We start from the raw sequence: 13,505 nt of genomic DNA, 5'->3' as shown, positions 1-13,505 counted from the left end.
AAGAGTCTGCGCTTAATAAGAGCTTTTATGGTCCTGTTTAAGTGTTTGACTTTCAACAAAAAGGTCTGGATGGTTGACAGATCTTTAAGGTCAGATTGTGTTAAAATAAAACTCAGATTAAAGTCTCGCAGCTTCAGATTGAACAGTTCTTTTAGTTAGCATCACACCCCCAGGAAATTTTGATCACATTAGCTGCTAAGTAGCAATATGGGTGATCCCCACTATCACCAAACCATACCACAAAGTCTAATCATTTGCCCTGCTCCCAATCTCGACATAACCATAAAACTTAGATGTAAATATATTAACACCCATTAAGAGTTAAAGGGACAGTTCAGAATTTGGACATGTTGCCTTATTTCCTAGTGAGCCATAGAGTTGGAGACATATGGAGACACTTTTTAAAATATTCCATCCAGTCCTTGTATTTGCAGAGGTCACTGGTGCTAGACTAGTGCATGTCAATGGCCATAGTTATCCTGCCACTAAAAACAGTCTTACCCACTCCACAAAACACCTGAAGCGAATCTGTTATTACACCAGACTGTCGATGTAAATGTCTGTGTCAATAGAATGATGTTATGAAAATAAAACTAACCTTGCATCGCATGAATTGTCGCATGTTGAGGGACTATTTTCTCATATATCAGTCCGCCGCTGCCAAGTTACTTCTATCAGGAAGTACAACTCGCTGCTGCTGCTCAGACATAAATCAAATGCAACATTAGTTTTACTTCTAAAATTATTCTATCAACACAGACTTTTACATCGACAGTCTGGTGTAATAATAGTTTTGCTTCGGGTGTTTTGTGGAGTGGCTAAGACTGTTTTTAGTGGCAGGATAACTATGGCCATTGACATGCACTAGCCTAGCACCAGCGACTTCTGCAAATACAAAGATTGGGTGGGATATTTTAAAAAGTGTCTCCACACGTCTCCAACACTCTGGCTCACTAGTAAAATGAGATCCTATGTCCAAAATTCCGATCTGTCCCTTTAAAAGTTATAGAAAGGGAAAAACTTGATCTTATGGTTTGACATAAGCACATTTTGTAAAGACTGAACTGACATTAAACCACAGGCCTTTATTGCCCTAAATTAGAGATTATGATTTTAAAGTGGCAGATGTTTTTAGTAATTAAATAGGCTAATTTAATTTTTCAATCTAACTTTTTAACGTTTAACTCAAATAATCTCATAATATTGTACTAATACTACATTCATACTAACATACATTTTGACTGCTCATGACTAACCATCTAGCGTTATGTGGCTTAATATATAAAATCTACATTACTTCTTAACCTATTTATTTTGATTATGTAAATGTATAGAGATATTTAAATATAGCCAATACTTATTTTGATTCACATAGTTTCTCAATATCAAAAAATATCAAAGCTATAAAGAAAACAAAACCGTAAACAAAATGCTATATCCTGGATGCTTATACCATTCTTCGACGTTTTATGCTATCCAATAAAAATGTATAATATAATAACACAAATTTTCACATCAGTTTGTAATATAACTGTTAAAAGTTAAGACATTTGCAGTTCAAAAGACATTGGTTTGGACATAGCCTCAATTATTATGTTGGAAAACTCAACTCAAAACTGGCTCTGCCCCCGCGGCGATCTCATTCAACGGAAGCCAAAAATACAATTCAAAAAGCGACCTTTCTATGTTACTGTTCCTTGGAGTTTGGCATCACTAACAAACAATGGCAGGGCTGGAAACCAAACGGCTTGTTAGCTTGTTTTTAGGTGGTGGCAGTCCATTTAGCTACCACAATTTAGCTTTAAAAAAATATATATTAAAAAATGGAAGGAAAACTGCATTGTAACACAAACATTTTGGTGTGAATTGATGCAGGAAATGAAGCCGGGGAGAGCAGCCAGGAACTGTGTCCAAAGAAATTAAATGTTGTGAAAACTATGATTAAAATAATAATTAAAGTATGCTATTTTGTGAGTCTAGCTTACTGTTAGAAGACTCCTACAGAATTAATTAAAAAGTTACAAATGAGGCTACAATAGTTGGACATTTCCAGAGTTCACAATAGCCATTTGAGCTACCGTATTTTCGACACCATAGGGCACGCTCAAAAGCCTCCAACCCCATCAAAAAACGACTGTGCACCTCGCAATCCAGAGCGCCCTATACATGAATCCACTCGGGTGTCCCAGCACGACTTCAGTAAACTACAAAGCCAGTCCTGTAGTTTACTGTTTAAAGTCCTGTGCGGCTTATTTGTGAAAAAAGTTCGAAAGTAGACCATTCAATGACAGTGCACCTTATAATACAGAGCACCCTATAGTGCGAAAAATACAGTAACTTAGCGTTAGGGTAGGGTGACCAGATATCCCTATTTACCCGGGACAGTCCCAGTTTTGAGCCCTGTGTCCCCCTGTCCCAGCAGATTTATCCAAAACCAGTGATTTGTCCCAGTTTTATACAAGAAATGTCCCAGGTGTCCCTATCTTTGACAAATTTGATATCTCCCAACGGGGTCAGCCCTGTGTTCCCACAGCCCTATGTTCCCTCATTTCTAAGATTTTTCTTATTTCTCAGATTTTTCTCAAAAAAGAAACTCTAATTCAAATCATTTTTATTTTTATACTGCATTTAAAGGGATGATTCAGAGTCATTTCAACCTACGATCCTTTGCACCATGACCTCAACATTACATCGGTCAACTGCAGCTGGAGAATAGGTTGGGTGTAACTGACGACCAAATTGGGAGAAATGAGGATAAAATCTGATGCAAATTGATGATAAAGGAAATGTGGGAACATAGGGTCCAATTTTGGAAAAAACAAAACAACAACAACAAAGCAAAACTTAGAAATGAGGGAACATAAGTCTGTGGGAACATAGGAAACATGCGCCCTGCGAACAGTAAAGAGAGGCATAAATTGTCATTTGTTTAGATAAAATACAGAAAAGCTACTTAAAATGACCAAAATACAAAGAAAACCTGACTATACTGACTTGCATTAGTGCTTAACAATTTTCCTTAATTCGCACTTTTTTCACAATTTTATTATTACCAACCAACTCAAACTGGGGATGTCCCTGTTTTTATTTTGCAAATCTCGACACTCTACGTTAGGGCTAATAGGCTATTATGCTAAATTATGTTTATGATATAGCATATAGAGTTATATATAGAGTTTTGTTTAATATTATGTAAATTAATATTATAATAAATCTGAAATAGATCATTTTCCCACTTTATTTTCAATACAAGTACTAATAATCAAACGTGTCGGTTTTTAGTGACGTTAACAATGAGATTAAAATGTAAACTTCTGTACTTTTGTTTACATTTACATTAAAAGTAAAACGTATTAAATATATAGAATTTTAACAACACAACTAACACATTTTAACAACATACTATTATTTCCAGCCCAATATTCAGCATAGTACAACTTTTAACATAGGCAAGCCAAACATAATAAATGTATAAACGTAACAAGTCACACGTTAGCCACATTAGCTTAGCGTTAGCTTTTGTACATAGCGTCCTCCCCTCTTTTTCTCTCTCACAGGGCCTGCAGTCTCTGGCACTGAACAACACGGTGCTATTATCATTCAAGCTTATCGACGTCTTATTTCCTGTACGTACGCTACTGTTATTATTGCCCTAATTGTCAGCCTGGCACACGAGCCGGAGCTAGCGTAGGTGTATGTCTCGTTGTGTTACGTGACTGTGTTGCTAGCAGTCCTAGTTTCCCATGGCTTGTATAGCTTGACATTTTTTGGATCAGTGCGTTCTCATGTCTGGTATGGGCGGATCAGTGTTTTGTTACAGGGAAAAGAAAGAACAGGGTCTGGGTGGGTTCCAATCAGAGACCCTGCTAGCAGTGACTATATCTACTGCCACTTTGTAAATTCATCTCATAATTGTATTAAAGAGTATTACAAAATCTGATGTACTTTTATTGATTTCTGAAACACATACAATGTTTTCTCAAATATCACATTTTTAACAAACTCAGGGTTCCAACTCTTTTTCACTGACAGAATTTTAAAACGTTTCCATGATTTTTTCATGACCTAAAGTGAATTTTTCATGACTTTACAGCACCTACATGTGTAGAATTGATCAGACTTTTAGGGCTAAATATGAAATGTTAACCCTTTCCACTCACCTTATGGTTTGGTATTATAGTTTTTTAACATTCAAAATACTGTCAGTGCATTTATTGTCGTCTCTTTTAAACAAAAGGCTCAAACATTTGGAAATAATCATAATAGCCTCATGATAACTTAACAGAACGCTGTAGTGGCATGAAAGAGATACTTAAGTTTCATGACTTTTACAAAACGTTCATTGAATTTACAAAATTCCATGACTTTTCCAGGCCTGGAAAATGACATTTTCAAGTTCCATGACTTTTCCAGGATTTTCATGACAGTAGCAAATTTCTTGTATGGTCATGAGCCTTGGGTATGACCGAAAGAACAAGATCGTGGATACAAGCGGTTGAAATGAGTTTCCTCCACAGGGTGGCTGGCCGCTCCTTAAGAAATAGGGAGAGGAGCTCAGTCACACGGGAGGAGCTCGGAGTAGAGTTGCTGCTCCTCAGTGTTGAGAAGAGCCAGCTGAGGTGGGTCAGGCATCTGTTCCAGATGCTCCGGGAAGACCCAGGACACACTGGATGGACTATGTCTCTCGGCTGGCCTGGGAACGCCTTGGGGTCCCCCCTGGAGGAGCTGGAGGAAGTGTCTGGGGTGAAGGAAGGCTGGGAGTCCCTGATTAGATTGCTGCCCCCGCGACCTGACCCCGGATAAGCGGAAGAAACTGGATGGATGATTAGTGTAATGCTATACTGTGCAATATTCCAAAAAAGCCAAGCAAAGACATCTCCATGGAGAGAGTGGCAGAAAGTGGCAGACCGAAGTACTATACTGTTTAGTAGAATTGCTTTTTACTATAGTTCAAGTTCAAAAAGTTTATTGTCAATTCTTCATATAAAAAACCATAAAGATTTGAAATTGTGTTTCTTACTCCCATGCATATAAATAAATAAATGCTATATTGTGTTAAATCCACTTATAGTTGTTGTATGAATTTGTGCAGCTATTAAAAGGTCTATAATAATAATGGACAAATTGTGTATTATTCTTGAGTATTATCAGTCTCACTGTGTGGCTGGGACCAGCAGGGTTAAACTTCTTGCTATCGGCTAATAAAGTGCAGTTTGCTCTGACTGTTTGCTGGGTGTGCACTGTTGCAGATGTCTGTGAAGCCAGTGCACCTCATTAGTGGAGGCTAATGCAGGCTTATCCCGCCTAATGTCATTCACACGCGAGTATTTGTGTTGCGGAGTCTTAATACAGCAGCCAATTATCCCAACAATGCCAAATCCCCCTTTCATTATGATACTGTAGAATCGGACTTCTAATTATTCCAAAACAGTGGAGTGCAAATGGGAAAATTCTGATATCAAGGACTGAGAACTGAATGAGAGTAAGTCACATTTCTTTTTCTGATGAAGGGTCTGCTGCTTGCTTGTCTCCATGGAGATGATGTTGCTATGTTTGGAATGTTCCACAGTAGGGCCTATATGACGCAATTTTCTTGTCTCTTCAGCAAAAACATCTGGCAGATCTGATTGCGTTGTATTTCATTTCAAAACAAAAACCCTTCTTCTCTCAAACAGAAAACACTCTGTTGCACCTTGTGATGTCATGTGGTAATACAGGAAGCTAGTGTTGTAGTACTCAGAAACCAGCCTCGAGACCGTATTTAAATTTTATTTTTTTGCAGTCTTAGTCTCATCTCGGTCTCGGGTTTGTCTTGATCTTGAAGGTGTTTGGACTCGGTCTTGAAGGCACTAGGACTTGGCCTTGAAGGTGCTTTGACTCAGTCTTGAAGGCGCTTGGACTTGGTCTTGAAAGTGCTCAGACTTGGTCTTGAAGGTGCTTGGACTCGGGCTTGCAGGTGCTTGGACTCGGTTTTGAAGGCGTTTGGACTCGGTCTTGTCTCGATCTTGAAGGTGCTTGGACTCGGTCTTGAAGGCGTTTGGACTCGGTCTTGTCTCGATCTTGAAGGCACTTGGACTTGGCCTTGAAGCACCTGGACTTGGACTTGAAGGTGCTTGGACTCAGGTCTTGAAGGCGCTTGGACTCGGTCTTGAAGGCGTTTGGATTCGGTTTTGTCTTGGTCTTGAAGGCGCTTGGACTCGGTCCTGTCTTGGTCTTGAGGTCTGACACTCGACAAGTGATAAAATGGAGATAGATTTATAAAACCATTGATATATATGTGCCAAAACCACTTTAAAATACAAATAAATGTCAAAAATTACAAAGATGGTCTTGATTTGGTCTTGATGGGCCGTGATCTCGGTCTTGTCTCGGTCTCAACCCTCAGAGGTCTTGGTCTTGTCCTGGTCTTGGGACCTTGTGGTCTCAGACAGGTCTTGATCTCGATTAGTGCAGTTTTGACTACAACACTGCAGGAAGAGCTCCGCTGCATTTTTAAACACTACCCACCTTCACTACAATCATCTGGATATTTTCAGACCTGGAATAACCAACACTGAACTAAAGGTAAGCTGTTAACTTGAAAACTACTTCTGCATGACATCACAAGGTGGAACAGAGCATTTTGAGCTTTGGAGATGTAGACAGACTAATAACAAAGAATTACTCAAACAAGAAGGAAACAAAACATGACTCCAGGTTTGTTTTTGATGAGGTAAAAACATTCAAACATGTCCTAAAGTTCACAAGAGTCAATTTTGTGTAACACAGGATCTTAAGTTTTACATTTATTCATTTACAGGTGAAATTATAGACCTTGAAAAACAGGCATTATTACCTCATTTTAAAGTGGAACATTCCAGACAGAGTAGTACCTTCACAGAGACAAACAGGTGCGGACACATTATTTTAAAAGCTTTCTCTGCCAATTCATTTTAAATACTAACAAGGTTTGGTAGTAATTTCTAGTCTTCATGCTGGTTTAGGTTTAGGATTAGGATTGATCACACTACAGTGACATTAAGTGGTTGTCCAGATGTGCTGTTTTCAAGAGTAATTACCATGTAACTACCATAATTACATGTTTGGCTATGCTCTTTTTACGCTATCACTGTTCTGTAAAGAGCCACAGCGATTAGTGCGTCAGACTCATCGCAAGAAGGTCCTGGGTGAGAGTTTGCATGTTCTCTCTGTGAAGTGACATGTCACCTGCATGACTCCATAAAGACAGAAAATTAAAACAAAGGAGCTCGACAGTGACTGCCCACCACCCGGTTCTTGGAATTCAATTTCTCGCTAATTTTTTCCATAGACTTCCCAGAAAAAAACAGAAAAAAGGATTGAAAGTTTCCTCAGAGCTCATCAGCTGTGTGATAACTAACAACCACACAACCTATAACTTTATAATTTTAACTTATAAAAACATTTTGCAGAATCTTGTGTTTTAAATGTGCTTTTTGGACTTACAGCCACTTCCTTATGGATATTAGTTCGCATGTAGCTCATTAGTCTCTGTGATGTTTTTGAACTCTTTAATATTAGAATGTTTTGAAAAATCTATGGAAAAAAATGAATGGAAAATGTACTCACTGTTCACTGATGAGATCCATAGGCGATTTCAGAGCATTCTCCATGGAGATAGATATGTTTTATGCCATACTGTTGAAGATTACAGCCGGAGGAAATATTTCCATGGAAACAAGCAGGACGAGGTGTTCCTCTAGGCCAAGTAAGAGTCAGGCTTGTGGAGATGCAAGCCCGCTCACAGTAAAGACGCATGTTTTTCAATGCAATAAAAGATGCTTTAATTTTACTCAACAGGGTTCCCACTCTTTTTCACTGACAAAATTTTAAAACTTTTCCATGACTTTTTCATGACCTAAAGTGAATTTTACGGCACCTACATATATAGAATTGATCAGACTTTTAGGGCTAAATATTACACTCACCTTATGGTTTGGGATTATAGTTTTTTAACATTCAAAATACTGTCAGTGCATTTATTGTCGTCTCTTTTAAACAAGCATTCGGAAATATTCATAATAGACTAATGATAACTTAACAGAACGCCGTAGTTGCGTGAAAGATAATACCATGACTTTTCCAAAACTTTTATTGATTTTACAAAATTCCATGACTTTTCCAGGATTTCCATGACTCTGATAACCCTGATTCTACTATGGTCTATTTTTGGCTAAAATGTTACTGAGTGTAGCTTTAAATAAAGAAAAAATGTGTGTTCAGAACAGTATAAAATAGAAAATAGAATAGAATACAAATTTCACACATATGTAGGCTATTGTTGTGCTTGTTCAATGTGAAATTTATAATGAAATGGCTAAATAAATGATTCTACAAGCAAACTGGCCACATTCTCTGAGAAAAACATTAAGCCTAATGTAATTATTCCAACAATAATAAACCAAACTACATTAACCAAAAAGCCCAAAAGGTAAAAACAGTGACAGCCAAGCACAGACCTGCACAGTGAACCAATATCGTAACCAGCGCTCCTTAGGTTAACCCGGTTGTTTTCTTGTGTTTAAGCTGATTACTTTTATCTTGTAATCAGCCCTGACAGCTACTTTCACACCCGCGCAGGCTAAATGCTAACGTGCGCTTGTTTATGTGTCTGGCGCTGCTGTTAGCGGCTAACGACAACAGCCGGAGACGATTGGGCAGAGGTTGTAGCGCTAGCGTTTGCGTGTGACAGTGATGGAGACCGGGGAGGGGGCAGACTGACAGGCGATCCATCAAAGGCTCTACTGTCATTATTCAATTACCAGCCATGCTTAGCTCCGCCGATAACCCCAGGACGCGCGCGCTCCGGCTGGGGCTGCGTCGGCCTGGGCGGCGGGCGCTCGGATGGGATGATGGGTGGCGCGGTTGTTAGCTCAGGGTCCGCGCAAGCTTTTAGCGTAGCCTAGCCTTAAATCGTATTAGTTGTTATTGGATCTACCCGCTCTCCCCGCTACATCTCCTATGTCTAATGTTAGAGATGTGATACGGGCAGCGCTAGTAATGAACCGGCTCTTTTGAACGGTTCCTTGTCGTGAACGGTTGGAGCTGGATGTCTGTGTAGAATCCCTCAGTCGTCCAGGTAGAATCAAACCAGGCAAAAGGAGAAATTCAATTTATCAGCTGGACAAAAGTTTATTCATCCAAACTGCTTCTTCATTTCTGTGGACTAAAAAAAGTGATCCTGAAATTTTCTAATTTCAGATTTTAAGTTTTCCATGTCATGATTGAGACGGCTAATTCTAAGGCTGAGACTCCCCCTCAGGTAACGCCGGGTTAAACCTGACCGCCCTATGGCCCTGGTTCTGGTGATTTCTTCTGCAAAGTCTTTTGTATAAGCTGCTTCTGTCGACATCTAAAGTTAAAGCGTAAATGATTCCTCTTCTCTACTAACCTTTTTATGTATGTATGTAGGTATATATGTATGTAGGTATGTATGTATGTAGGTATATATGTATGTAGTATGTGTGTATGTATGTATATATGTATGTATGTATGTATGTATGTATGTATGTATGTATGTATGTGTATGTATGTATGTATGTATGTATGTATGTATGTATTATGTATGTATGTGTGTGTGTAGGTATGTATGTATGCATGTATGTATGTAAGTAAGTGTGTATGTAGGTATGTATGTATTATGTATTATGTATGTATGTATGCATGTCTGTCTGTCTGTCTGTATGTAAGTATGTATGTATGTAGGTATGTATGTATGTATGTATGTATGTATGTATGTATGTATGCATGTATGTATGTATGTAGGTATGCATGTAGGTATGTATGTATGTATGTATGTATGTATGTATGTATGTAAGTAAGTATGTATGTATGTATTATGTAGGTATGTATGTATGTATGTATGTATGTATGTATGTATGTAGGTATGCATGTAGCTACGTATGTATGTATGTATGTATGTAGGTATGTATGTATGTATGTATGTATGTATGTATGTATGTATTATGTATGTATGTATGTATGTATGTATGTATGTATGTATGTATGTAGGTATGCATGTAGCTACGTATGTATGTATGTATGTAGGTATGTATGTATGTATGTATTTAATTAGACGGACTATTTTTACATTAATCTTAACAGGAGAGATGTATTGTACCAGGTTGTAGCACTAGAGTTAATTTCCACCTGTCGTCCCTGGGCAGGTTCATTGATTTATTGTATTTAACTGACCTTTGCTATCAACTGTTCTTCCTGAAGACCTATGCAGCATGTTTTGGGTTTTAGTATCCTTTTCCAGCTTTCTTACCCGTCCAGAGATGGTTGGCTCGTGGTTTTTCTCAAGGTGTGTGTACAATCCCTCATTTGTCCAGTGGCAAAACGGAGAAATTTAATTTGTCAACTGGACAAAAGTTTATTTAGTCGAATACGTTTTGCAGCTCATCCAAACTGCTTTTTCAGTTCTGGTCAGACACTGGTGGACACTTCCTTATATCTGCCTGAAGGGAGGAGCTAACTACACTGAAACTACTCTGAAACTAAAACACCTACTTGTTTCTGTTTGTTAGTTAGGCCTATTCATCTGCACTGAGTCTGGGGTCATATTAGCAGAATCATTCAGGGACATAATGGGAGCTTCCACATCTCTGGACCTGACCTGGCTAACCCTATTTTTTTCTTTGTTTGTATAGATTTTGGTTTGAGGATGGAGTTGTAAACAGGAGATAGATGGTGTCTGATTCCTCTATTTCTTTTCAAAGATGGATTCTCTTTCTTAACATAAATAGTTTCTTTAACTCCTCTTTCAAACCAATTCTTTTCTCTGGCTAAGATCTGTACCTCACTGGCCTGTGGCTTTTATTGTATTGTATTTTAAGATTCTCTATCTTTTGGCTCAAAAGTTACATACTGTAACTGGCGCTACCTAGTGTCTCCACACAATTTCATTTCTCTCCAGCAACTAGGTCAGGAATCAGAATACACTAGACGGTTTGTAAGAACACCAGAAGTGCGAGTTCGGGCATCACCCAATCAGCAAAGAGCCATATATTCTGTGTTGGCAACGATTCCCGAGGATTTAAAGCCAGAACAAAGAGAATGTTTGGTGGATTTTATCAAGGGGAAAGACGTTATTGCCCTTCTTCCTACAGGATTTGGGAAAAGCTTAATACTAGTTAGCCCCGTTAGTGGCGCATTACATACGTCACAACCAAATAAAGGGGATTGGTTAAATTAAAAAAGTACCTGTCTACCGTTGAGCGAACAAATGCTAACGGTGCGAGGTCAGATGGTTTCTACGAAGTGAAACCGGCTGATGAATCAGGCTAACATACTGTGGCTTTAATTAAAGAATAAGTGCATGTACAATATTAAGAAATTCTACTGATAAACTGTACAGTGCTTTACTCGTGGGTTTCAAAATATGGCACTATTACACTCTTAAAATGTAGACACTCGAAATAATGTTTCTGGGGAAAATGAATTACAAAAATCTTCCTTATAATCTAAATCAAAAATAGTTTAAAAAGATAGAAAGTGGAGATTCCAGGTAAATTTAGTAAACACATAGCTGCAAGATGGATATTTAAATCTGATGACGCAAAATATTAATATGCAAAATGTTTATGATTTTGAATGTTCCAAGTTGACTACATTACTTTTGAACTTCCAGCACATATATTCCCTCATACTCCGTGTTTTCCTGCAGTATAGATCCAGTCCTCTTCCACAGAACAGCCCTGCCCACCCCCCACACCCACCCCGGGGCTCCTGGGACGGCCCTGGTTGTAAATACGTCCTCTTTTCAGCTTGGGTAATGGTTCATGTCACCTCCATAATGACGCTGCCCACTGGAGACAGATGAGAGAAACAGCAGACTTACACGGACACTAGGGGGGCGCTGCAACCAAAGCAAATTCAATCCCATACCTTTCCTCTGGCTCTTGAGGCTAGAGGCTCTACAGAAAATGTAAATAAGTCAGATGGCTTGAGTTGAATTTCTGTGAAATTTCTGTGCTCAAAATAATTTTTTCTTCCATATTTACTTCCTTAATACAGACTAACACCTCCCACATCTGTAACCTGCACAGCGTGGAGCGTTTGGACCATAGACTCTATATATAAAGGGACATAGTTAACACACTTGCCGCTGTTTTCCATATAGGAAGTTCACATGTGGCTCTTCCAGCTGCTTCTCACTCTGGCTCCCATTGATTTACACTGGAATATTGTCGTCCTTTTCTCTGTAACTGCTGCTGTGAGCCTCGTCATTTTGGTCTTAAAACAGGCATGTCCAAACTATGGCCAGGGGGCCAAAAGCGGCCCTCAGACAAATTTTTCTTGGCCCTCAGAGTTCGAGGTGAATTGGCCCAAATTACCTTGCATCAATTAAAAAAATTTTTTTACTGTTTTATATTTAGTGTGTGGTTTTAAGGATTTAAGCATGAATAAAGACTGATGGCTCATTCTAACATGTTAAACATGCACATATTTCAATTATTCACCAGTCTACGGCCCTCGATCAGCTCTCTGCTTTGTCTGTGTTTAGATATTTGGCCCTTGATGAAAAAAGTTTGGACACCCGTCTTAAAATGTTCGTATTAACCCGCTCTACATGATCCTGAATTTATTTATTTTTTTCGCTATTTTGTCTTTGAGCCTGGCTCCAAATTCTTTCCTGTAACCGTTAGAATCTTGAGCTTCATTCAGCTCTTCTTCAGAACGCTGTGGGTGACGTCACACTTAGTCTTTTTTTATACATTCAATGGTTTGAACCAATCAGAGTGAGAGCTGTTAGAGCGGAGCTGGTGCAGGCTCAGAGCGGGGCTAGGCTAAGTCTTACAGAACTAAATGTTAGGTGCTTTGAGGATTTAAAAAAAAAAAAAAATTATGTTGTGAAAATAGAAAAGAATCCCTACAAAATCCAACCTTTGTGAAAGTTGTCAATGCCCTGTCATCCGAACAGTAAAGTTAAAATGACGTAAATTAAGAACATTTTACTTTATTTGAGTAGATTCAACCTGACAAGTAAAATTTTCTACCAATGGAATAAGTGTGCCTTTCTTAATTGTTGCTTACATTAGATTTAGTTTCTTATTTTAAGTGCAAAAAGTTGTTGTTTTTGTTATTTTAAGTGTAGCAAGATGTATTTTCATATTCTAAGTACTAAAAGTCAGATAATTTTACTTGAAATTTACTCAAATCATGATAAAACTTTCTTAATTCAAGTCATCTTAACTTTTGATTTAGTTTTTTGCAGTGCGGGAGCTGCAGTACCTGGAGCGGCCACTAGAGGTTTTTCTTGTATATTTATGATTGAAACGCACGGCTATATTTCTTTCCATTTCTTTTTAACATTCGGTCGCTCGTCCCGGCTCGTGCGTTCCTCTCGTACTTGTGATAAACGTGCTGCTCTGAACGCTCCCGGCCGCTCACTAAATTCACCACACCGTTTAATCAGCAGTGCTCCCTCCTCTGCGTTTGCGCCCACACACCCTGCTTTACTGCGCGTCTGACAGCACTTACGC

The sequence above is a fragment of the Boleophthalmus pectinirostris genome, unplaced genomic scaffold (assembly GCF_026225935.1).
Source record: "Boleophthalmus pectinirostris isolate CB_2022bp ecotype Guang Dong unplaced genomic scaffold, ASM2622593v1 HiC_scaffold_10, whole genome shotgun sequence".
In the NCBI taxonomy this organism is placed as follows: domain Eukaryota; kingdom Metazoa; phylum Chordata; class Actinopteri; order Gobiiformes; family Gobiidae; genus Boleophthalmus; species Boleophthalmus pectinirostris.
Note: the sequence above shows the minus strand (reverse complement) of the source record.